At 37.2% G+C, this 26620-nt stretch overlaps 1 protein-coding gene across 5 annotated transcripts in view; it reads left to right on the top strand.

Annotated features, from left to right (window-relative positions):
* Positions 1 to 26620, top strand: part of MECOM (MDS1 and EVI1 complex locus) — a 560629-nt gene that overhangs the window by 395015 nt on the left and 138994 nt on the right. The window lies entirely within an intron of this gene.

Raw genomic sequence — 26620 nt, 5'->3', positions numbered from 1 at the left:
TTGTAATGAGCAATTAAAAATAACCTATGACTTGGGCAAGTTGCCCCATTTCCCTGGGCTTCAATTTCAAAACTGAAAAAAAAAAAAGTGTGGTTATATTCAACCCTAAAGTCACTTCTAGCTCTACACTCTGGTTTTTACGACCTTTCTATGATGTGTTCGTCATGAGTTTTCTGAAATCCACTTTTTCTTTTAATGCGTCACCACTGCTTGCACATGTTAGTTGCCTTCTCATGAAATAAGATATGAAGGCAAGTGTGTATCAAAACACAACAGGTAGGGAGTGCCCCTCTGATTGCTAGATGAGATGCTGCCTAATTCGTGAATTGTTTAATAAAGCCAATTAGACCTTCAAAGAAAAATACAATATACAGGTTATATCTCTAAAGAAAGTAGAAGCAATTATCGACACAATTCAGGCAGCTTCTCCACAGCTCACTGGTTTTACTTGATTGAAAAAAGACCAAAATATTATGTGATAGAAGGAAAAAAGGGAAGGGAGAAGGGAATAAATTTAATTATCCAAGGTCTTTCTCCAGAGAAGTAATCATTTCACCCTTCTTGGCTGAGTTGCCACGGCCCTCAAATCGGAAGAATTAGAATCTAGAAATTGTGCAAAAATTAGTGGATACAGAGTTCAGGGATTTTCTTCAATGAGGCCTTGAATCAAATCGGAAGATTAAATAGCTTACTAGCCCCAGTCTAATACTGTGTAGAATCAACTCTTACACCAACATGAATATAGAGTGGTAACAGGAGATTGATCAACTTTGGTAGAGAATTTCAGCTTTGATGCCAGAAATTCAACATTATCCTGGCAGAGCAGAAGGATATACTTAATGTTTTCTGGAAGAAACATGCAAATTACCTCATTCTTAAACATTCCCTAGAGGGCATTATTATTTTTTTATTCCATTCCCAAGTATTACTCACAAAGTGGAAAGGGATGACCAATTTCTTAAAATGCTCTTGACACTCTTTGGTGTTTATAATGCATATTGTAGCCTTAGTGAAGGCCAGGTACATTTACACCAGGCTATTTATATTTCTCTGGCTTTGCTCCCTTCCTTCCTTCTTTCTTTCTTTCTTTCTTCTTTCTTCTCTTTCTTTCTTTCTTCTTTCTTTCTTTCTTTCTTTCTTCTCTCTCTCTCTCTCTCTCTCATCATTTTAGTTGAATAGGTTTTAACCAACTCTAAGATTTTTAAAAATCAAATGAATTCTCGTTTTTGGACCACTTATGAATCATTCTTCTTACGTCCATTATCACTGGGGTCAATGCACAGCCTCCCAGAAGCTGTCTCTGCTCTTGCTACCGTAGGACTTATTTCAGGAGAGCCAGCATCCTGGAGCCTTGGAAGCTAGGAGATGGCTCTACGCTGGCTCTGCTAGGACCGCGACCCTGGCAAGTCGCAGTGCTTGGCCTCAGTTTCCACATCTGTAAACTCATTGAAATGAGGGTATAAGAAGGCAAGAGCAGGGAGTCTAGACGCTATTTTCCATCTCTCCTGTCCTATATTTCAGAACTTTCCTTTGTGAACCTCCTGCTGATGACTGAGCATGCCTGCAGGATCCAGCCTAAAACACTTTGATATTGACATCCAACATCTCCTTCTGCGGAAACATGTCACCCCTTAGACTAACTCCGTCTTCTGCCAACTGGAAATCTGTGCTATTGAATCCGCTTATTTTTTCCTTTATATTCTCTCGGTAAAAGTCATGGCTGTCGTGACACTTAATCCTTGAAATGACTGTTAGAAATAATTGATCAAAGGGTAAAATCACATCTTGGTGCTGGAATGTGTATGCCACAGGATTATTTTTATTTCAGGATAACTTATATATAACCTGGAATTTTAAGTTCAGTAGAACAGGCAATGTATTTGTTTAGAGGGCAGGACCATTAAAGTCAACTATTTTTTTTTCCTTGTTTGCATTGGATAAAATTGTAATATATCCTTTACGTCACAGTAGCACCCTAGTGGTTATCATATTGCATTAGTTACATGAGTTTTCAGGGAACATTATACAGTATATACTGCCTCCAGTAAATACACCAGTCATGCTTATGGTTACATAGTCAGCGCCAGGAAATTTAGGATGACATTCCCTGCAGGTTAGTAATTCTACCCATTATTTATATTGGTTTGATTTGAAACTGGATGAGGCTAAGTATTTTTGAAGAATTTTCTGACAGAATTCTAGAAAAACTGGGGAATGAATATTTAAAATGGGTTAAATATCTTTGGATTTTTTTTTTTTTTTTGAGATCACCTAAATTTTGTCACAAAGTCAAATCATTGAGAAAGTCAGACGAGGGCTTATTCTGGACATAAGATACAAACACATCTCATCTGTAAATTGAAACCACTGATAAATAAAAATGTATCATGTGCATACGCTTATGGCCTGCTCCTGGATAGCAAAGTTATCCCATTTCTTTAAGAAATGAAGAAAAAAATCAGTAATGAGACTGTGACAGAGTTGCTGAAGCAGATGTGGAAATTGTAGAACATCATCTTGGCAGACGAAGTAGGCCCAACCAGCTGGATGTCTTCTGAAAGCGGGAATTTATCATGTTTAAGCCACAATACAGAAGTCAGTACTTGAAAATGGTTGTCATAACAGCACAAGATTTTGATGCAAACACTAGATGATTGTAATGAACTTGACCAATAAAGTCTCTGCTGCCATAATGAATTAAGACCAGATTATTTTGAGCTTCTAAAATAGCATCTTGCTTCCAAGGAGATCAAAGTATTGGACTTCTTCTAGTTTATAGACCTCAGGAGCAAGCAGAAAAATAAAGAGGCTAGTCAATGAGACTTCCTCTGAGCTTCACCATTGTGTTTAGGTCAATAATCTAGCCTTACCTTTGTCCCCTGCTTGAAAAGGGGACTATACTTAGTGTCTGGGAGAGACAATACGAGCACAGAGAGAAGTTTGTTTTTGGCAGGTTAGAGGTGTATCTGACCAGGAAGGATTGCACTATAGTATTTTGATTGATAGAATTATTCCTACTCAGTTCACAAGATTGGTGTGTTGGTTAAGTGAGACACTGCGGTTCTGTGTCTTTGGCACTTTGTTTTCTCTTCCAAATTACACTGTTTGCTTCTGAAAACCGTTGTATGAAAACCATTTGTAAGTAATGTGAAGCGATAGTAGCTGTGTGACTTCGGGCAAGTTATCGACACCTGAAAGAGCTGGATTATCAGGGAAGTCAAATAGGTTTCAACTCTCATGTATCCTTTCTGTCGGTAGATCTCTGATTCTCTGGAATATCTCAGAAGCTTGGTCTGACCCCATGATCTAGCAGCAATGCCAGCCATACATCGTGAGGAGAGAAATACACTCACGGGTTCTGGTTTTGCCATTGCTGGGCTAGACGAACTCCATGACCACATCTAGATCTATCATCCTGCCCTCCTGTACCATGATTCTGCGGTGCACTTCTGTGCACACTTCCAGTTTTTTTCATTGCCCTAAAATATTCAAAGTCTTCTGGAATCTTCCCATTTTTTTCTCATTTTCCTTATGATACCCAATAGCTATTTCTTTCCTCTTTCATACTTCATGTGAGGTGTTACCTGAAAGTACTATCATCACATTTGTCGAGAACAGAACTTACTGAAAACAACATCGGTTATTTAACACGAAAGCTCAGGAAAGTGTTATTCACTGTTTTCTTAATATAAAAGAAAATATACAAAAAACATTTTGTTCTTGAGAGAATAGGTTGTTAAGGTGGTGAAATCACTAGAATATAAGCTTCAGTAGGCAAGAACTTTCATCATGAAGAGTGCCTGGAACCAAATAGGTGCTCACTAGCATTTGTTAAATGAATAAATTAGTATCTGCTGAATCAGGTAGGAGAGACTCTTGGAATATCTTTTACCTTGAGAATCTCAGACAGTGAGGCTAGAGCAAAAACTAAAAGTCAGTGCGTAGGTTTAGGGATCAAGTCCAGGGAGGATGCATTCCTGGAAAGGTATTCGGGTTTATGCTAGATGACCTCCTACACCATAGACCTCAGCTTTTATTTTGCTTCCCAACAATATCTTCTGGTTGGCTACAGGTGTTCCTTCCGAGATTTTCACCTTCCCATCCCCAAAACAATATGCTTGGTGCTATTATAACCGAATTGTCCAATAAAGTTTGTGGGAACTCAGCAGAGAGAATTTCAATTTATAAAAAATAGTCATCACGTGATAGTTATGAGGAATAACTTATATAAATGGTTTTGACAAGAAATTATTAAATATTTTGTAGAAATTACAATATCATTATTTTTTGGATCATTACAATATGACTTATCACTTATGCCATTGGATTCAATTAAATTTAATCTAATAAGAATGTAATGAGTGCTATCATAAGCCTAGTTGTGTTAAATATAGTTGGGGACAAAGAAAAATACAATGTGATTAGGGTAGGTTGTTTGATTATTCTTTTGCTGGGGTTCCTTTTCTTAATGTGTTTATGTTGACTTTATATGTTGGCATTAAGTTGTGTTAAGCTATTATAAGAATTATCCCTGCTTTTCTTTCTATCTGGGAAAAAATGGTCTGTAAATATGTCAATTCAGAAAGTAATATGAGATATATGTATAGATGTATTCCATAAGCAATAACATTTTCTTAATAAATATGTTAATATATAATACATGTTTTCCTACAATGAAATATGTAACTTTAAGGTCCTAATAATTAACACATTTCATCCTGGTGTGTGTTCCAAACAATTTTTAGAAAATGAAATCTAATAACCCAAGAAGGAAAGAAGCAACAGTTGCTTGGACATGCTGAGAATTCCTTTTGTGACACACTGAAGAGATGTTTCTTGCCCCTCTCATTGGTCAGCTTTAGTAAAGTTCATTATTTTAAATTCGAATTATGTCAGTCACTGTCTAGATGCAGAGAGATTCACAAAGGTGCACACACACACACACACACACGCATATATATGTATATATATATTTAATTGTGGGCACTTTTGTGAAGTTGCAATCTCCACTAAATTCAAACCTTTTGGCGCTAGATTAGCATATTGTGTTCATGTTCATATTCATTTATGCTTGGCAGAATGTAACTTCCTATTTTGAGGAAGGAAAGATGCTAAAAACCTCTAGTAAAAAAAAAGCGAAAAACCTCTCGTTTTAAGAAAGACAAGGCTTTTGAATGTCAAATAGTTCTAACAGAAAAATATTTGATGAGTTAAGTGTAAAAAAAAAAAGAAACATATGGATTAAATTTCACTGAAAATGCACATGGGCTTAAAAATTAAGGGAGAAAGTACTTGGCAAAATATGGTTTTGGTTTTGCCAAATCCAAAGTTTGAGAATAGATTAAGACATTGAACAAACCCAAACCATACCTGGTGTTAGCCATCTGTTATCCTGCTGTCCACAAAAACCTTTTGATGGGGACTGGCCTTTCTAAAACTGTTAATGACACCTGGATTTGCCATGTGATGTCTTCTGTCTTCTAGTGCTGCTGTAGACCAGCTACCTTGACAGTGTACATTCATAGACCTAAAAACTTTAACAGATTTGTTGTGATGATACATCGCTGGGTGTACTTCTAATGAGGAAGAAATGCGTTTCAGACATGACTGCATTACTAACTCAATGGATTTCATGTTTAAATATATAAATTATTTGTAAAAATATATATGATAATTATAAATGTTACATGTGTTTTATATAACATTTAAATATTTGAAACATTTAAATATTTACATAACATTTAAATATTTTTTAGAGTTTATTTGTTTATTTTGAGAGAGAGAGTCTCAGAGAGAGAGAGAGAGAGAGAGAGATAGAATCCCAAGCGGGTTCCATGCCATCAGCACAGAGCCCGACACGGGGCTCCAACTCACTAACAGTGAGATCATGACCTGAGCAGAGATCAAAAATCAGATGCTTAATTTACTGAGCCAGTCAGGAGCCACTATATTACAGATTTCTTACTATTAATATGCACTGGGGAATATCCCAACAATCTTCACTTTCTGATCTACCAAAACACCGTTTCTGTTCTTTCTTTTGATGTCTAGCATTCAGATCATTGATTATGGTTATCTGTGTGTATAGCTTCTCTCCCCTCTCAAACTAAAATTCATTCTGTGAACTATTTCTGTCTGATGTGTATTCTTATGTGTCAAAGATATCTAGGCTACTATATTTAAATAAATAACTTTAGATGGAAGTTGTTGCATGCATGGATAAATAACTTACAAATATTTTAATAGTCTTTAAAAATGAACTATTTTACTATCTTGTCCAGACCCATCTTTTCTACATTTCTTAGATGTTCATAAGTAGCAAACCTTTATATTTGATTAAAACTGCCCTACACCCACTTCTGATCAGGAATGGGTTTATATGAATTTCCAACATCACAATCTCAATCAAAGAATTGTGTGTCCAAGACTATACAACAGGTATACAAGAAATGATATACACAGTTTGGGTTGTCTTTTTCCCCCCATCTGTTTCTTCAAAGACAATGTAGCAGTAAGTTCATATTCTGAGTAATTAGACGTCCCCCGAAACACATACATGCTCCCACAGTCAACAAGAATTTTAATAAGTGAGCACCATTTCACTTTGCAAGCAGTAGTATGATATGCCTACATTTTAATTACACACATATTCAAAAGTTCCAAGTCTCTCTGTAGTGCTGTCCACATTTCATGCTGGAGACACTTGGCCAAGACTCAATTCATATGTCCTACAGGGTTACATATGATGTGGCTCCTCTCCCACTGGGTTACACAGGATATGAGCTGGATCCTGGCGGCTTCTGAAACAAGAATGAGAGAAGCTCTTGTGGAGTAAATTTAAAGAGAGAAAAAACCTCTCTCTGGCATTGAAGTCATTGGAAGTTTGGCATGTCTAACTGGGAGTAGACCTTGGCTCACAGAACTGAGAGATAGCTAAACAAAGATTTGTTCAATTTGATAAACTCCCTGGCTAAGACTGCCTTGCCAACTTTCTTTCTAAAGCAACTTTTCACAGCTGAATTATAAAACCTTGAAAATCAAGGGTTTGTAATGGAAATGCTGACAGATGCAACTAACGTGAAGTTGTACCAACCAAGCATTGCTATCATATTTTATAACTGTCTGAGAAGCTTAGAGAAAGGATGGTACATTTGCTTCATGGGATCATTTCCTTTGCTAAAAACTACCAAATGGCCTCCTGGTGGACTCCTTCACAAGTAGCTATCTTGATAGAAATGTGTTGTGTGAGTGTGGTGTGTGTGTGTGTGTGTGCACGCGTATTTTTTTTTTTTTTTTTTTAATGAAGAGAAGCGTTGTAACTACCAACTTCCTGCGAGGCTCGAAAAGCAACTCTTGTCCCATCCTATATTCTGGTTTTAAATTTGATAAAGAAAACTCAGCCTCTACCTTTGGTGCCTAAGTACTTTTACATATGTATTCTTGGAAAACTAGTTAAACTTTTTAACAATTTTATGAAAAATATATTCATAGAGATAACCTTCTTTGTAACTTTAAGCAAATAGAATAATGTGCTCTAATACCAAAGTGTCCATGGTGGGCCAGTAAGTGGAAGAAAATTTCAAGATAAAGTGTTACCATCAGCTTACAGGTGGTATATACTCTTTGCACAGATATAAGAGTACTAAGTTCCATTTATACATCCTTTTGAATTCTTTTTTTTTTTACTTAGTTTACCACATTTCATGCATACTCAAATTAGATTTCACAGAAAATTACTGGTTAAAGACCACTGGAATAATAAGGAAATCAATACTTACAGAAATAATAAGCCACAGTGTTACTTATCTGTTTATAATAGCTGAAAGTTGACACTTGGATTCTGAGAAATTTAGAAGGTTTAAATATAGTTTTAAGTTCTCTAGAAAAATTCAATGGATATAACTTACTCTAATACTCACTAGTGAGAAATGATTGCTCCGGAGGCAAAGAAGGGCTTGTTGGTCAAATATTTGCCTTTTGTATAAAGGCCTACACTTGGTCTGTGGGTTCCTTAGCAGAAAGGAGAAGTTACAGTTAACAAATTAATGAAAACCAAGTGATGCCTTTGAAGAATTCTTAAGTGAACCTTAACCAATGCCTTGGGCTACATGTTCAATGTGCACACAAAAATTAAGGTGAACTGGCCACTGCTACTAAGAGTCAATTGACAGAATGCATGGGTCATTAATTTTGTGTCCTTTGTTTTGTCAGTGTGTTTTCGTGAGGCCTGGTAAAGAAAGTAAAACCACTGAAGCTGAAAATTGTCTGCTCTGTAGCTCATTTCCCCTCCCAGCATGCACTGACCCAAGGGAGTGGGCTTCAGGTCACCCGCCCCCATTTCCCTTCAAAACACTCCTGGCTCCTGTGAGTTTGATAACAAATCCTTTGGGTTGGTGGAGTGGTTAATTCTTTGCAAGTTTGTGCTTAATCATATGCAGAACATAAGTACCAATAAACATAAGATGTCTGCTCACACCGTTTTATTGTATTTTAAAAATAAACTCTGAAGCTGTCTCTGTAGCCTTGGTTCCCTTCAATTACAGAAAGAGAAAGAGGGAGTGGAACTTAAATTGGTTGGTTCACCTTAATTCCCTGTTGTTTCATTACCAATAATTCCTGAGGGCTACCTTCTGGCTTTTTTGCACCATGAATGAGTGATATAAAATGCCCACAATACTGGGGTGGCATCCTAGGCTCCTGGTTGGCTTTAAACTATGTTCTAAGTCACCTGCGTCCAAAAATGTTATTGCTTATCAACAATTCCATAAATCCCTATCAATGCAATCCAGACTCTTTCACATTTTATTACCACATAACTTTATTTAAAAACAGATTTTTTAGGATCAAAGTTTTTAAAAGCTGGTTGCCATATCAGGCCAGATTTTCAAATCTCGGCAACATTTTTAGAGCCCTTAAAGTAGAAGGGACACACATTGGCCTGAATCAGAGGGAGCACACCTCTGCCTTGGGCAGGGTGTCAACAGAAGTTCTGCAGAGCTTAAGCAAAGAGTGTTTGTAGGTTTTATTGATTGAATTGTTCACAGTAGTCCAGAAATCACAGAACTGTGGGATATATGCCCTTTTCTTTGGATACTTATATCCATATGCTTTTCTTATCAGTAGTACTAGTTGGTGACGCTGCATGTCAGGTGTAGGGATGATTTTGATCCAGTCAGAAGTGGTTCTGTTATGGTAGTTTCTCTTTCATTTTTTTTAAAAAAAATTTTTTTTTCAACGTTTATTTATTTTTGGGACAGACAGAGACAGAGCATGAACGGGGGAGGGGCAGAGAGAGAGGGAGACACAGAATCGGAAACAGGCTCCAGGCTCTGAGCCATCAGCCCAGAGCCCGACGCGGGGCTCGAACTCACGGACCGCGACATCGTGACCTGGCTGAAGTCGGACGCTTAACCGACTGCGCCACCCAGGCGCCCCATCTCTTTCATTTTTTATAAGCACTTATTATTCATCCAGTTGATTTGGTAGCCATTTAGGTGTTCGGTCATTTATTCACTCCTTCACTTGTTAATTCATTTAGCGATTATGCGTGGTAGGGGTTAGGTAGACAAGGATAAGTTGGATCGTCCCTAGCCTAGGAACTCTTAGTTTTGTGCACTTTCAGACATATAAACGTACATTGTAGAGTATGCTGGGAGGTAGGGCATTTGGGAGACAGGAGGAGCATGTGGCCCTCCACATAGATAGGCCAATGGATGGGGTGATAAGCGTGTTTGTATTCGTTTGTTTGTTAGGGTTACCATCACTAAATACCACAGGCTGGGTGGCTTATACAACAGAAATTTATTTTCTCACAGTCTGAAGGCTCAAAGTACAAGATCAAGGTGCCGGCAGGTTTGGTTTCTTCCGAGGCCTCTGCCCTTGGCTTATGGATGGCCATCTTCTCCCTGTATACTCACAGGGTCTTACCTCTGTGCATGTTCACCCTTGATATTTCTCTGGGTGTCCAAATTTTCTTTTCCTCTGACAACACCAGTCAGATTGGACTAAGGCCCACCCTAATGACCTCATTTTAACTTAGTCACTTTAAATTTTTTTTTTTCAACGTTTATTTATTTTTGGGACAGAGAGAGAGAGCATGAACGGGGGAGGGGCAGAGAGAGAGGGAGACACAGAATCAGAAACAGGCTCCAGGCTCTGAGTCATCAGCCCAGAGCCTGACGCGGGGCTCGAACTCACGGACCGCGAGATCGTGACCTGGCTGAAGTCGGACGTTTAACCGACTGCGCCACCCAGGCGCCCCAACTTAGTCACTTTAAAAGTCCCTCTCTCCAAACACAGCCACATTCTGAGCTACCCGGGATTAGAGACTCAACATGTAAATTTTGGGAGCACGCAATTCAGCCCCTAATAGCAGTGAAAGAAGAGACGACTGGAGAGATGTCAAATAGACATGAAGCAAGAGGCCATTACCAGAACAATGCCCAGAAATGCATCCTGGAACATGTTGTACCATGCGTACAACCTTAATTCCAAGACCAAGAACGTATGCAATGCAAGCTGAGAGGTAGATTTAGCACTTTCTACTTTATTAGATACTCACATGTCTACAGCATGCAAATCACTGAGCGAGGCTTTGCTACAGGAGGACACATGAAGTAGCTAAAGCAAATCATTTAGGGGTCTCCAATCTTCCGGATTTCCACATCTTCATCAGAGGCTCTTAATTCTGGCTACGTGTTATAATTGCCCCTGTAGCTTCAGATTCATTCGTTTGGAGCAACATTCGACAGATATTCGTAATATGATTCTCATGATGTTATACGGTTTTAAATTAGTTAAAAATTCTGAATACATGATAATAAGAATAATGGCCACACATTGTTTTTATTGCATACCAGGCACTATATTAAGCTCTTACAATCTATTATTTTATTTAACCTTTACAATGATTCTGTGAAGTATCATTATAATAATTCCCAGTTTGGAGAGGAATCAAGCAGCTACTAGAGCAACTGTCAGAATTCACCTAGCTGATACCATATTGACCCAAGTTCCAGTTAACTGATTTCACCACTTTTTTCAAAGCATTTTAGAGAATAGCATGTTTTATTTAGTTACAGTCTTAGCATCCAAAGATTCAGTATAACGTACATCGGGAGGCTTTATGTTTTTTAAATGTCTCAATGGCAAAAGCACCATAGAATATCCATCACATTTGACTCCACATTTTAGGGGTTGTGGCTAAGCCCATAGTAAGTATTTAATAAGTGTTTATTGTCTAAATTGCTCTAATTTTTAAAAACTGTTTTAGGGATAAATTTGAAACATGCTACATTAAAGTGTTTAACTCCTGGATATAAGAATTAGGTAGAGAGCTTTTCTTCTATACAAGAATCTTAAATGGTAAGGCTCTCACTGGAGAAATGGGTGTGTGTTTCCTACATAGCCTTCATAGGGCCTGCAGCTAATCAACAAGATTGGCCCTCATCTTTTAAATAATGAGTCAGCTCAACGAAAAGGACAACAGAAATAAGAGGCAAACACACTGGAGAAGAGGTAAACATAAGAAAAGTGTATATGCCCTGTTTTAGTTAATAGGCAGGATTAACTTAACTTTACAGGGATATGATAAGGATTTAACATATTTCAAAGGGAGATAGGATTGTGTGCCGCATCTTAGTAAAGTGCTCCTGTGACCGCAGCGGCTTGGGACATACCTGTTAATGGAACCTCTTCTTTTCCTATCGGGCCTCATCTGCCGGATGGATGTGCAAACACAATCTTCCGGCCAGCCTCTTTACCACCCAATTTTGTATTTATGTAGCTTATGATATATTTTGCTAAAGGATGGATAACTTGTTCAACAGCCTTCATGATTTATGAAAGCAAAAACTGTTTTGGTTATCTGATAATGCTTTCAGATGAATCGTTCTTTGTTGTTGTTGTCATTGTTGCTGTTGTTAATAGGCTCAAAACTTTCTTTTATGATATGGCTTACCCTTGGCAAAATATCAATATTTTAATTGTATGGTTGCATATTATCTATAGTCAGGCTCAGGGTCCATATCTAAGAATTCCCATTAAGTCCAAAGAAACTGCTCGCTTTTATTTCAGAAAAACAAACAAACAAACAAAAAAACAAGTCCTTGGCAGACAAGTAGGATGTAGCAGATGGAGAAGGCTGTGCCACACGGATTATACGTTTTTTCCCTCTCTTCTTACTGATGTCTTAAGTTGAACATGTTCCATCTGTCCACTCTCAATAATGAATAGCGACTTCTTTATTGTAAAGGTAACAAATTCCATATAGGATAAATTAATTCAAGCATATAATGAAAATGTACAAGACTCATGCTCTGTACTGTGTAGATTTGAGGATTATGTGGGGAGTGTGGAAATCCAATACAATTTCTAGAGCAAAGCATATTTCTACTTGGGGAAGGCATTTAAAAAATTCTCTTCCGAAACCTCAATTTGTTCTCCTCTAGGGATTAAAATCTAAGTGATGGGTTGTAGGAATTGTTTGAATCTGATTTATCTTTTAAATTGTTAATCCTATGAGAATGACCATTTAAAACTATTAATTTCCTATCACCCACAGGAGATTATTTTCCTATCACTCCTAGTAAAAAATGGAAGATTATTCAACCACCTTTCTTATGTATTGATTACCGTCTAAAGCCAGCTTGTCAAATGCAATAGTACATAATGTTTTAAAATTTCTTTATTCGTAGCTTTGGTATTTTTGAGGCTAACTCCTCTGGTTTGAATCTTTCTTCTGTCTGTGGCAGGATGGTGGTTTTTCTACATTCGAACCCTAGTGTGGCTATTGCTGTTGCTTTTTGCATATTTCATTATTGATGCTGTTATTGATAATAATACCTACGCTTTATAATATAGCAACAGCTACTATTTAAGTTTTGCATATTTTAATTAATTTTGGCGGGACCAAAGCTTTATTCTGTCTCTTGTTAAATGGCTGTCCCAAAACTTCCAATGGAAAACCAATAAAGGAGTCATAAGATTTTTTATTGTTTAAGCAGGATTAAAATTTAAGCAGCTGTTTGGCCTGGTTACTACATATATTTTTAAAGCCTTGTTTTTTGGGCATGTGTGGGGTGTGTGTGTGTGTGTGTGTGGTGTGTATCAACTATTCTGTGCAATATGTTTGAATGCTAACTTCGTAAATAGCTCAAGACCCCTACTTTTAATTTTTGTTGTGACAATCTTTTCTTTCTGGGTTTTATTTTTCTTTCTTTTTTGGTCCCCCTTAAATCTGGAATTGGAAGTTATTATTTTATTTTTTATTTATTTATTTTTTTTTTTGCTTACAGATAATTGAAACCGACTAAACTTGTTAAAGTCAAAACCAACAACGCCATGCTTTATTACACGCTCCCATGTTTGGTCACAGACTTTAGTAGATCCTGCAAATGGACAATTTATGCAGTGGCATGTCAGAAACTTAATGCTGTGATTTTCCTCTTCCTAATGGAGAATTAAGAATCCAAAGGGCCCGAGCTGTTCACATGGACCGAATCCCCCACGGCTTGGGTGGCAGAGGTCTCGCAAAAATTTAGTAAGTGAGAAGGAGAACAAAGATTCTTAGTTGGAGGGGAAAAAAATTGGATCGCCTGTGGCTGAGAAGCTGAGGGGGACAGGTAGGCACAGTGGGTGCAGGATAATGATGCACATGGCAATGTGATGCACAGATGTTAAGCCAACTGTAGCTCCTGCTCCCAAGGTTGTGCATGCCACAGCACCATGGCCTTGGGGCTATGTCTACACCAGAACATTGGAGCAGTAAACGACGGCAACATTAGGTTCAATTAATCTATTACTCCAGAGCTGTGAAATGTTGGTTGCTTGTTTCAGAATTACATTGCCTGTGGGTGAAATGTTTTAGGTAGATTTTAATGCAAGCTCATGGCTTGCTGAGGAGATTAAGAGGAGAAAGGGAAATTAGAACAGTTAGGAGAGTTGTGGAGGGGCACATTTCTGGTTAAAGTATATGAAAAAAGTATTACATATTTCACGGGCAGGTCTGGTCTCCCTGTTGGCCACCTGCTGGGACTGAAATATCCCACATCATAATGAAGGCAGGTTTGCCGAAGCCTTGTAAATACTTGAGCCCTGCAATTGAAGAAGGCAGACAAAGGGCTGCTTTGGGGTCTCCTGGAGACTTTGAGGGTTAGACCTGTCAGGCGGGTGCTCCAAATGAATTTGGGAATTTATTATTCTGCACTTGTTAAGTGGAACATGTAAAATTTGCATTTCAGTTTTTACCCTTATGAGTTTATAAGTAAATTTCGCAGTAACAGGTAGCCTTGTGACTTTTCAGAGTACGTTACAAAGTAATCTTGTCCCCCTCCTTCTGCCCTTGTTCCTTCACTGATAATTGGCAGGTCCGTTTTCTGAAACCTGTGGTGGGACTCAGATCCTCTCATTTTCCAAAGTGGAAAAACTAAACTTTGAATTAACTTGGATTTTTTTTTTTTTTTGTCAATTAAATAGAGTTTATTCAATCAGAGGGGAAAAAACTGTTTGGAAGTATCTATAAAGAATTTTTTTTTTTACAATATTGTAGTTTTCTTATAAAAACACTTAATTGAAATGCCTAAGAGCTGCCCAGCACAAAAGTCAATAAAAACCCTAGAATAGAGTTTATAGGGGTTGTCTATGTACATAATTAAATCCTTCAGGCACTTTAAAACTCTGCAAAATAAATGGTTATGCAGAATAGCCTGCTGAGAGAAGAAATGCTTGTATCAGCTTTAAACCAGCTGCCTTGTGTTCCATGTTCCTGGGGTTGGAATGAGAAAGCTATTAGAACACTGGACGACTGCAAGCCACATACAAATCATCTTTGTTACTGACACTTGGGGGAGTACTTTATAGTGGTTGTCAAGGCCAATACAAACATGGTTTGTGCCTGAAAAAGTCAAGTGCCAGTATTTAAGAAGATGTGGTTAATCCAAATAACTGAGCACATCCAGGATCTTCATTGAGTTTAGCTGCTATAGAACCCGATTTATTATCAAGTCTGACTTAAGTAAATTAACATGCAGGTTCACATTCTAGATTTGATGGCATAACAAAGGTTATTACTTGCAATGATCTATGCTGGAATAGGAGTAAAAGGGGAGAACTGGTATTTAGATTTATTTCAACCGTTCTTTAGGGAATACTATTGAGGGATGGGATTATTATGGGGGGGGGGGGGCAAAGGAAGGGAGTGCTAAGGAAAAAAAAAAAGCAGTCTAATGATGTAACCAATAGAAAAATTGTAGGTTTGTTTCTCCTCCCTGGCCCTCAAAGTTATGATAAATGATAGCACAAGGAAAAGATAACCTACCATGAGAGTAGGATCACCAAGGCCAAATACTAAAACTCCCAGCTGACTGGCCCATACACTGCAGCCTCTGTTCGTGTTTATTTTTTCTGCTCACTCTTGGTTTCGTCAATCAGTATGATAGACGATAAGTCCTGAGTAGAGCAGCCCGCGTCCTGCTCTCTCACGGTGGGTAGCATGTTGTGGTTGGCGCCGAGCAGTCGGAGGGTCGCCCGCATCAGGAGCACCAAGGGGATGAGGTTCGGAGCAGACTTCAGCAAGCCGGCTCCTCAGAGAATAGCAGGCAGGGGGCGTTATCAGCCGAGAGTGGAGTTGCCAAGAAACTGACCACACATTAGTAGCTTTGTTTGGGTAAGTCTAAGGGGGCTGTAGCTTCACCGACTTGAGACACTTTCTGTTAAATCATCCCTGGCTTTGCGTGTTAAAGAAGCTTGTTCAAAAAGAAACCGTGGCTGATTGCCGCAGGCAGTCCTATGACAAGGATCCTGTTAAGGATCCGTGGGGTTAATGTGAGGAGGGCCAGGGAACATCAGTTAAAAAAGAAACAAAAAAAGGAAGAAGACTCCCTTCTTGGGTCTGCCATTTATTTCTAAGTGCGCTAATCTCCTAACGTGCAAAAGGACATTAAAAAATGCCTTGAAAAGAAATCCATGTACACAATGGGGAGCTTTAGTTAGTTGGTGACATATGAAACACTGCTCAGTTAGCCAACAGCTCATCAGATAAATGGAATTTCCTGAATGCTATTCACAGATCACTAATGTTGTTTATCTACGCTCTCAGGGCTAACACGTTTTTACACTTTATTCTACCAGGAGATTTTTTACTTTATTTCACTCATTGGAAACTTTTAGAAAAAAAAGAAAAAACAAAAAAACTTCAGGATCCCTATCTTTTTCAACTTATTTTGTAGAAGCTCAGAGATGGAAAAAATCAGAATGTCCTGACTTGATTCGCCTAAGTAGCCAAAGTGAAATTCTTTTGATATCTTGTGATGCAACATTGGTCAAACATTTCCTGTTCAACAATCCCCCCCCCCCCCCCCCCCAGGTATTAGTGCTTCTTTTCGCAAGAACAAATGCTCTGGAAATCTGGGGCTCTCTATTTTTGTAAGAAATTTCAAGTAAGTGATCAGCACACCTTCCTGAAAAGTAATGCTTTCCGATAGGAACAGGAAGACAAATTTGACAGTTCTATGTATAGATAATTTTTCTCTGTTTTAGAAATCACACTGGTGTACGGAATGTTTCCCCTTGCCTCAAGGTACGTTCCATAAACAAAATGAATACTTTCTGATTATGACCCTTTATACCTGGTGTTATTACTTATAACTGCTGATGTATGTTAAGGTGAAACTTAACACTGGAATATTAGTTTTATTTCAGTTAATTATGTTACTAAGAGCTCATGAACCCAAAGATTTAGGGTTGGTCTGTTTCTAGTTATCTTGCCAAGTTTTTTACTTGATGGAGGGGGTCTGTTTCATTCTACTTGGCCTCTCCACCTTTGTAACCCCTGGTTTCCTCTCTTCCTGAATCACAAGGCTACGTTCTCCCCTTCTGTGAGAAGATTGAACGCTTATTCAACTCCAAAATGACTATGGTCCCAAAATATCAACAGTGATTTTTAATAGATCTTTGCCTATCAAAATATTGTTGCTGAATAATAGGGTAAAGGCAGTTGTGGCTGCTGATAGGAAGGAATCTGACTATTAATAAAAAGCAGACAAGGGTCTTGAAACAGTACTTCCACTGTTACAATTTAGACACTTTATATTACTTTATTTAGTGCAACACCTGCAGCTACTCACATTGCTGGTGGCTGAAATAATCCAGGTCCACACTGAGAGAGTATTACAATTTCATTGTGCTATTTGTGCTTACTGTTTAAGCCTTTCTCACAGGAGAAAGCATTAGCTAAGTGTACAGTAGATAATAAAAAGGGGGATTTGGGCTCATCTGTTCCCCTTAAATCTGTCTAATAAAATCTCCCTTTGTAATTAGTGTTTGACTCCTTTCTCCCACTGGCTGGCACCTGGAGGCGGGTAGTGGCACAAAGGACTGGCATTTCCCGAAGTTTTTTCAGATGTCCCCACATTTCATGGTTTTATGGATTATGCCCTCTTCTGAGCCTTGGAAACAGTATACACTTCCTAAGATCCACTTCTGCAGATGCTATAATAGATTTCGGATGGAAGATGTTTGCCATCTCAACAGAAGAAAGAGGGTGCCTCATTTTAAGGCAATAATAACAAGCCATTCTTCATCTTTAATTGACAACTTAATTTAGATTTCAGATCACCCCTTTTAGTGATGTGCTAGTGTAATTTTGACCAAAAAGTGCTGATAATCATGAATCCAAAGGCATAGTCTATAAAATGTTCAAGTTAAGCACATTTCTACTTTTAGGCATAAAGATGTGGGGCGAGGGGTGGGGGCTGTGGGCTGAAACCAAGCCAGAGGTCATTTCTTCCTCATCTATGTTAGAACAGCTCAAGAGTTCAGGGGATTCATACCCTTTGACTTTAATTGCTCTGGGCCCACTGAGGCAAAGCAATGGTGCTCTATTTGTTTTGGGGTCAAAGAGGCAATCACAAAGGCTTTCAGAATATTTTCAAACATTTGGGGGAGATAAACAGTTTTCAGACATTTTGTAATCATAAAACTAGTTTCTAGATAGTTGTCTAATTTCCTAAACCATGCTTGCTGAAGTTTATTTGGTTATTGAAACATTAAGCTTAACCAGTCATGTTCTTTCTACTTTATGAAAATGTAGACAGGAAATTATCAGCAAATTGCTCGTTTAGAATTAAAGACAGGAAATGAACTTCAGCAGTTGAATTCTTGTAGTAAAAAGCTTCTACCTAAAGCGTAAGTAAAGCCAGCAAACCTTGCTTTTATTTTTAAGTCTGGGCTTTGTTATATCAACACAATAGATTTAGATACTCTGTCTTTTTTCTCCTCAATATTTCCATATTGCTTTTTACAGTATCCACAAATGTTTCTGTTACTAATTTCCTTGTAATTTTTAAAATGTAGCTTGTGTTTCTTTACCTTACTTATTTGGAAAAATACCATTTCTTGAATTACATTACTGGATTAATGTAGGATATGACTCAGAAATAGTGACTTTGCTAATTTATTTATTAGGGCATCAAAAAAGGTGAACATCTCCTTGTTTCATACTTTTTAATCTGAAATTCCAGCACTTCTGACTGAAATCTTGATTATAATATATTTTAGTATATATTCCTAAATAGTTAATAACTTTCCCTTGAGGTGAACTTTTGAAGTTATTCGTTTTGATAGTTATTACCTAGATTTTATTCTTATATATTATATTGTTAGTATGACCAATATATCAGTGGTATCTACAAAATAACTCTTGTACTTAATTTTCTTTTATATTTTTGTTTTGCCATTTTTATTTCTTTCTATATTTCAAATACTCTAATATTCTTTAAAGTTTCCCTTATTGGTGTTACATTATTTAAATAAACCACAGACATAATTCTCCTCCAACAAAATGATTTGTACCATGTCTGACTATTTTGATTACCTTTAAGGAAAAATGAACTGCTTTGGATTAAACAAGAAAGAACCTCAAACTGTAGCCAAACTTTGAACCATTTACTCAACTTAACTTGAGGAAGTTAGGAAATTCTGGTTTTGTGATTAGTTTAAATTTCACTTTTACAGCAATTCATGTTTCTTAACACTTCGTTTAGGATTTTAGAACCCATAAAAGGTGAGAATTACTCTACATTCCAACATATATCTATTATTAATCTATTATTCTAGATTCTTATTACATATCTGTTATTGTGAGGATGTAATATATTCAAATGAGATTTAAGTAAGTATATGACATTCTTGGTATTTATTTGGTGTTTGAATTTTATAGGATCAATCGTATTGAATTTTAGTACGTGTCAGTTTATAATATTCTGTTACATGACCAAATAGTGGATGTTAACATTCTCAATGTTGTTCTACCGCCATTTTGAAAGTGAAAACTCACATTTTTCTTTCTTAATATTCAAACGAAAACTTCTTTAACTAGATTCCATAGATGATCTTATTTAAGAGACAGTTGATTTTCTAATTTGATTTGTTGATGGGGTTCAACTTTATGTCTGATGCAAATTTTTATAACACAGTCCAGGGGATATTCTAGCTAAATCTTTGGGACGGATTGCCTCCAAATTGTTCATTAAGTGATTACTTTTTCAGTGGTATGGTTGTAGGTTTTTTGTTGTTTGTTTTGTGGTTTCTGGCTGGGTTTGCCTTATCTTAATATGAAGTGCATTGTAGGTTTTATCTTGAATATACCTAAGTATAATATTTTTGTGGTCATTTCAGGTAGCAAATTATGAAATTTGATGTTTTCCAACGTTTTATAACTCTTTTTTATAAAATCACTGTGAATTTAAACTAGTTTCCTAATATATGAATTCAGACATCTAAAGGAAGAAACATGACTATATTCTAATTAGCAAGAGGTTTGACTTAAATCTTAAATTCATACTGGAGCTGGTATGTGAGGATAATTATCAACATGTATTAATTTGATAGATTTTTTGAGGAAGCTTTGTTTTTGTAGGAGAAAAATATCTTATGGTAGAGAGTACTAAAAGTGAAATTAGATGCTAATATTGAAAACCCCAGGATAAACTTCAAAGGGCATTGGATGTTAAAAAAAAAAAAACACGAGTGAGCTGTATTTATAGCTTAAAAATTAGCAAGTAAGATTTACTTTAGACTTTTGTTTTGCTGTACAATTATGTGAAGTAATGTTTGGAGAGGACACTTGCATTTATGCTAGATACTCTTTTGTTCGTTCAACAAATATGTTCATTCAACAACTAGAAGGTGCCGATGTAGTGGTACTGGGGAGAACTAAGGCAGACGCATTTCTTGCTCTCATGAAGCTTATATTCCAGCTGAGAGCCACAGCACATCAATAAAGATTAGTTTAGTTGCTAATTTGGTGCTGTGAAGATAATTAAACTGTTACGGAGTGAGGGATTAAAAGTGATCAGCTAGCATTTAAAATATGCCCACTTTTAGACTGAATACTATAGTGAGTTATGCAATCTTTCTCTGGGTGAAATCTGTTGGTACTTACTTAGTCAATAGCGCAGACTCCCATGCTTGAGTAATAAAATGATAAAATTCAGTGTTATTGACATTAAAGATGTTTCATTTTAACTGAAGCTATTTAGTTTTTGCTTGTCTGTTTAGTGATCGGATTAGAGAAATGTTCTCATGGAAGGTAATTCTGAGTCTTTTGCTTGAGTTGAACAGTTATGAACCATTTTATGCTAATTTGACGTAGCGTAGTTATTTCTATTTTCTACTCTCCACATACCATCCTGGAGGATATTACGTTACTTGCTGAAGTTCTGAAGTGTTTGGTTCTGTTTCATCTATTCAGACTTAATTTAGGAGGAGCTTCATCCAGATGTTTTGTTTATTTGTTCCCCAATTACATGTATGAGATTTCAGAATTTATGAGATCACAGGTCAAGTGAAAGGTCACAGTTGAGAGGTCAAGTGAGAAGCTAAAATTTGCAGAACGAAAGAAATGACAGGACAGTGCCAAATGAAAGGTCAAAAGTCAAGTGACAGACTCGGTGTAGATGAAAGCAAATGGTGTTTGTTGAACGTCTGAGCGCCCTGAAGTATCTCAATATTCATGCACACAAAGTCAAAGGTTCGTAACCTTGGAATTCACAATTAATAATCATGTGCCACTTGTTATTATACAACTGTATGCTATTTATGCACAGAGAAAAGCACCATTACGTTAAGTAAAAAAGGATTTTCATTTATCGATAATCATCAGTCAGGGTTCCTCTTTTCCTGTGATAGCTCTTCGCGATACACACAGAACACCCACATTTGGGAAATTCTGAATAGCTTTTTCTTTTTATCAGGGGTAGGAAATAGACACGTGGCAGATCATGAAAGATATGAAAAAGCTTACTCAAAATCAGTCTGAGAATGGATTTATCCTTTTGTAGACTTCAGATTGATTCTTCCACGTGGTTTTATTTCTTCACTTATTTATTCCTTTCTCCATTCACTCATTTCTTTAACAAATGTTAATTGAAAGCCAAGTCATTTTTGTCTACTTCTATTGCAACATTCTAAGAGAAAATTTACTCATGAGAAAAAGTCTCTGCTTGAAATACGGCTGGGCCAACCTTTCCAAGGTTTATGTGCTCACTCAAAATTCCTTGATAGTACTTATTTTTTTAAAAATGCTAAATGGTTTGATAGTAGGACCTATGAGTGAGAGAGCATTTTTTTTTGTCATTTGGGGGAACTAAGAATGAAGATGTCAATGATCTCTGTTTTACATGACTATGACCTATATTCCTACTATTGTTTTTATTCGTTTATTCCTTCTATAAAGAAAATATTTTCCTCTACCCTGGTAACAGAAATATGGCAGCCCATAGTTCTAATGTGGATATGTTGTCATTTATCCATAGGATCTATCACTTTATTTTTAAGGAATAGTAACCGTTATTAGTATACTTGGAAGGGTGTGTGTGTGTGTGTGTGTGTGCATTTGTCATTGGCAATAAATGGTTCTTTGTGATGTAGGGACATTTTGTCAGTGATTCGTTTTATAGGTCATACAAAGTGACCATTCTTCAAAAGCAAAGTATTTAGAGGAAGTCTCTTTCCATATTCTAGAAATAAACAGCAACATTTTGTAAGAAAACTCAAAAAGTGAATTAATATGTCAGGGATCTCCAGCTCTAAAAGAAAAAAATCACCAAAAAAAAAAAAAAAAGAATTTGCTTTACATAGAACCCTATGCTGATCAAGCACGTTAGACTGGAAGCTTATTAACAGGTAAAAGTCTCACTGATGACAATAGAAGTCAGTGGAAAGTGAATAAGAGTTGACTCTCTACCAAACTATATAATCAAGCTTTAAATCATAGAATAAGTACTATCATTGTCCAAAAGAAGTGTTTATTTTCCTAAGTTTTGCATTTCATATCAGTCTCATAAATTTTTTTAATATAGACTTTGAAAAGTTGAGGGCAAGCCCTGAAGGGTGAAATATTGCAAACCAATTAAAAACAACTGAAGTGAGATTCTAAGATACAGGAGTTTTCCAACTCATGAACAATATTTAGAGAGCTGGTTAATTTTAATTCCTCTGGGAACCCTAAGTCTGGGCATTAATAGGTTTAGAGTGATAAAAAAAGGCCATATACTGTGCACATATAGACGGTGTTGTCAAAAAAGAAGCAATTAGTGGCAAAGAAAGCCTAAGTATGTACACATATGGTGAGCAGGTTGAAATGTGAAATACAGCCAGGGATAAGAGCCAATGACAAAAAATAAGTGGAAGCTGGGCTACTGTTTTAACTTCCTTACACAATGGCAAATCAACGATTTGCACACAAACAGATCAACTTAGTGATCGCAAATAATTAAAAGATTTTTAATACGTTTCTGAGATTTTTTTTAACCAACGAAGAATCTGTTATAGTGCATGGTGTTCCTTCATTACTTCTCTTTCCTTTTTCTTGTTTGCCCTTTCTTTCTTTTGCTTTTCTCTACTTTTTCCTTTTCTTCTTTTGTTCCCTCTAGATTGCTTTGTATCCCTTATCCCCAGCCTTCCTTCTTTCTCTTCCCATCATTTCCTTGATGGCATAATTGACTCAATCAATTGACTCAATTTGCTTAATATAAATCACTGAAAAATCTTGATGGCATCTAAAATGCTGATTTTTCCCAACCCAGAGAAGGCAGCAGAGATAGGGGCCAAATGACTTTTGACATCTTTCTCAATGGTTATCGTTTGGATGGCACCGAGTACCTCTTGGGGGGATGGTAAATGCACATCTCGCCAAGCTTGTGTCTATTGTTAGGGCTTGTGTGTCCACCTCGAAATCTGTCTCATCATCTTCTTTAAAGAAAATCATACCTTAAACACATTTCTATAAGAAGTTGACCTGACGGGACACATTTACATTTCAGTTTTCTGGAAGTTATGCAGCTGTCAGTATACAGTGTAACAGGCGGGTTGTAACTTTATCTACTAGGTTATAGATTTTGTGTCACTTTCAAGAGAAATAAGTGGATGTGAAAAGGAAATGCATTTAAAAATCTGATAACCAGCGACACATATTTTACTCCTCCAAGTCAGGAAATTGGGGGACATGCACAAGTTCATTTCCAGCATAAAAATCGTATTACCGTGACTAATTTGGATGCAGAAGGCACTTTACAATGGAAGGCAGTATAGTATGGAATAAATAAGAATAATATTTAGTATTATTCTCCATCTTAACCTTGTTTATTTTGGCCATGCTGCTTTTGGGGGATGTCATCTTTCCCAAAACCCAATTGCTAAAAGCTGGTTTCACTGGCAGAGAAATAAAAAAGACAGTCGAGCGAGGTTTAGAGAGCACTGCAATTAGTTCTGTGTGTATGGAACTGCTTATCTGGCCACAACTGGGTCTGAGGAAACTCTGCTTAGTATTTATTAGGAGTTAAATTTATATGAGAAAGAAACAGATGCTCAATTTTGCTACCTTTCCTTTTAAAGTTTAATGTGCTGTAAAATACAAGGATCTGTACAATTAAGAAGAAGGTGCTTTACCCTTAAACCTGTGCCAAATGCCTTTCGCCTCCCTTTTCTGCAGATGCCCTCCTGTTTCTACAAAGCACCCAATAATAAGCCCATCTCCAGATGAGATTCCCAATACCAGATGACCCAGGTTGCCATAATTTAGGCGGAACGACCTAAAAAGTTATCAGACGTGATGACTGGAATCCTTTTCTGTATTCTCTGGGGTTGGTCCAGGATTAAGCACTATGTTGGGGACCCAGGTACTATAAAGACAATCCTTCAAAAGCAGCTCCAGGGTGCCCCACAATAATTGAAATGTAGGAAAACCAGTATCAGACGTCAGTATCTTTCATTTGGATTTGAAAACAGGAAATGACTTGGCATTTCTAATCTTGACTGGGAGACAGGCCCTGACTCCACAATTACAGAGCATAATTACTCCAAGCTCGGTCTACGAAGAACCCCCAACTGCTTGTTGAGGACCTGCCAGGAAACTGACCTGGGTGAATGGTCTGGAAGAGAACATGAGGTGACAAGAGGCTGAGATGCCATTTTCAAGTAAATCTACATGAAAGGGCTGCTTAGAAAGGTAGAGGTTGTTAAAATCAGCTTGGCACAGGGACGTACTAGAGTTTAAGCTGAGAAAAACTGGCAACATGCAGTGTTTGGGGCCTGAATCAAATATTCATTGAAGCTTTGAATAGTGTGGTTAAAAAAAATCTTTTCAAGAATTTTATTTTTAAAATCCTCATTTCCAAACCACACCACAAACAGAGTTGAGAACGATGTATATACATATATATGTTTTTCAAACGGTTACTGGATTTCCACGTAAAATGGGGCCATAGTTCCTCATACTCCCCCTGCGACTCGTTTCCTCCCGTAAACATCTTACTCTCTATTGATGTGCCTGATGTTACTTTCTACAAATTCACAGCTCGCTGTGATTCTTATGCCAGTTGCAATACATAAGTTCTTTGAAGCTTTCCTTTCCTTTCCTTTTTTTTTTTTTTTAAAGATCAACCTTTCAGCTATTAAGTTGGCTCCTAACAAAAGCTTTTGTTGTGGTTTGCTTATATCATGCTTGGAAGGACAGCAAATAATAGGTTACAGTAGTAGAACTGGAAAATTTCAAAAGACATGATTCCTGTGTCCAAGTCGTTTTTCACTTTTGTTGTGGAATGGCCTCAAAATGGCAATTTTTGGTATGGTCTTTCAGAAAGCCCACCAGAGTCTGGAATAACTCGACAAGGTAAATTCAAGAGAAAAATAAGAACTTCCCAGAACCTTGGAACTGAATTCCTTCTCACTGGACAAGAGAAGAGGAAAAGCTCTGAAATCTTGTCTGGGCTCTAGCTACACTGGCCAGTCATTTTAACTTGGATGCATTAGGTTGGGGTCAATGTCAGCTCCATGCACAAGGGCGCCATCCACGGTGGGCTTGGGCTGCTCAGAACTTGTGCAGGACTGACTTTCAAGTGGCATCATCCAGTGTCAAACATTGAATGCTAAAAAGACACAGGATTAACAACGTAGAAGGGAAAAGACCCCTATTGCTGAACTTCGGCGCCCTGTCCAAATTGACCATGTACATAGAATAAATATACATTTGCATATTATCTCATTTAACAATCAATAACAAATATTGATTGAGAACTTGCTGTAAGGAATAACATCCAAATTTCTTCCCTGGCCATGGGGCCATTGATGATTTTTCTTTTACCTTCACTCACTTCATGTACTTCAGCCATGTTGGCTTCCTTTCTGTTCCTCAAAGATTTCTCTTTCTGAGGTGCTTCCCCTAGCTTTTTTGTATGGAATGCTCATTCCCATCCTTCAGGTCTTGGCTCAAATATCACTTCCTTAGTAGAGACTTCTCTGACCACAGCTGTCTAAAGTTTCCTACTTCTGTTTCTTCTAATCTCATCATCCTGTTTGTTTTATTTCCTTCATGGCACTCACCGTAGGCCATAAGTATCTTGTTAGTTTATTTATATATTTCCTTGTTATGGTGTGTTCCTCCCCTCCTGCCTGCCCAGAATATAAGCTCCTGAAAGGCAGAAACTTGAGTGTCTTGTTTACTTCCTCATCCCTAGTACTTAGCCTGGTGCCTGTGTAAGTAGGTGTTCAGTAAATGTTTTGCGAATGAATAAATGAATGAATGAATGAAATAAGTGAATAAATGGAGGAATGAAAAACATATATACATTAGTGCATGCACTGTGTTGCTTTTGAGAAGCTTTCAATCTGATTCAATGAGCACATCGAAAGGAAAAATAAGAGAAGACTACAATTGTGAGAAATTGAGATATCAAGATGATAGATGCAACAGCATCCAGAATTATAAGAAATATCATTTTGGCCAAGAATATTCTGAGAATCCCTTGTAGACTAAATACTTCTTCTGATGGAATTAAGGATAAGGTAAAAAAGGGTATTTAAAGAATGTCTATGAATGATGACTTTATAAAGGCAGAAGTTACAAAGGCAAGTTAAAATACATACAATATAGTAAATATTGTATTTATTATAACATAATAAATATTATTTTAACACTAAGAACAAAATCATGTTCATGGCAGGAGAAGTCACTAAGGATCCTATTTGAGGGAGGATGTAGAGAAATAATTCTGTAAGCACCTGAAACTATCCTTGTCCACTGTGAAAGTGAGCTGATGATTGGCCATCACAATGACCAAGGAGG

Source organism: Lynx canadensis, chromosome C2, assembly GCF_007474595.2.
Source record: "Lynx canadensis isolate LIC74 chromosome C2, mLynCan4.pri.v2, whole genome shotgun sequence".
NCBI lineage: Eukaryota > Metazoa > Chordata > Mammalia > Carnivora > Felidae > Lynx > Lynx canadensis.
This window is presented reverse-complemented; position numbering and strand designations above follow the sequence as displayed.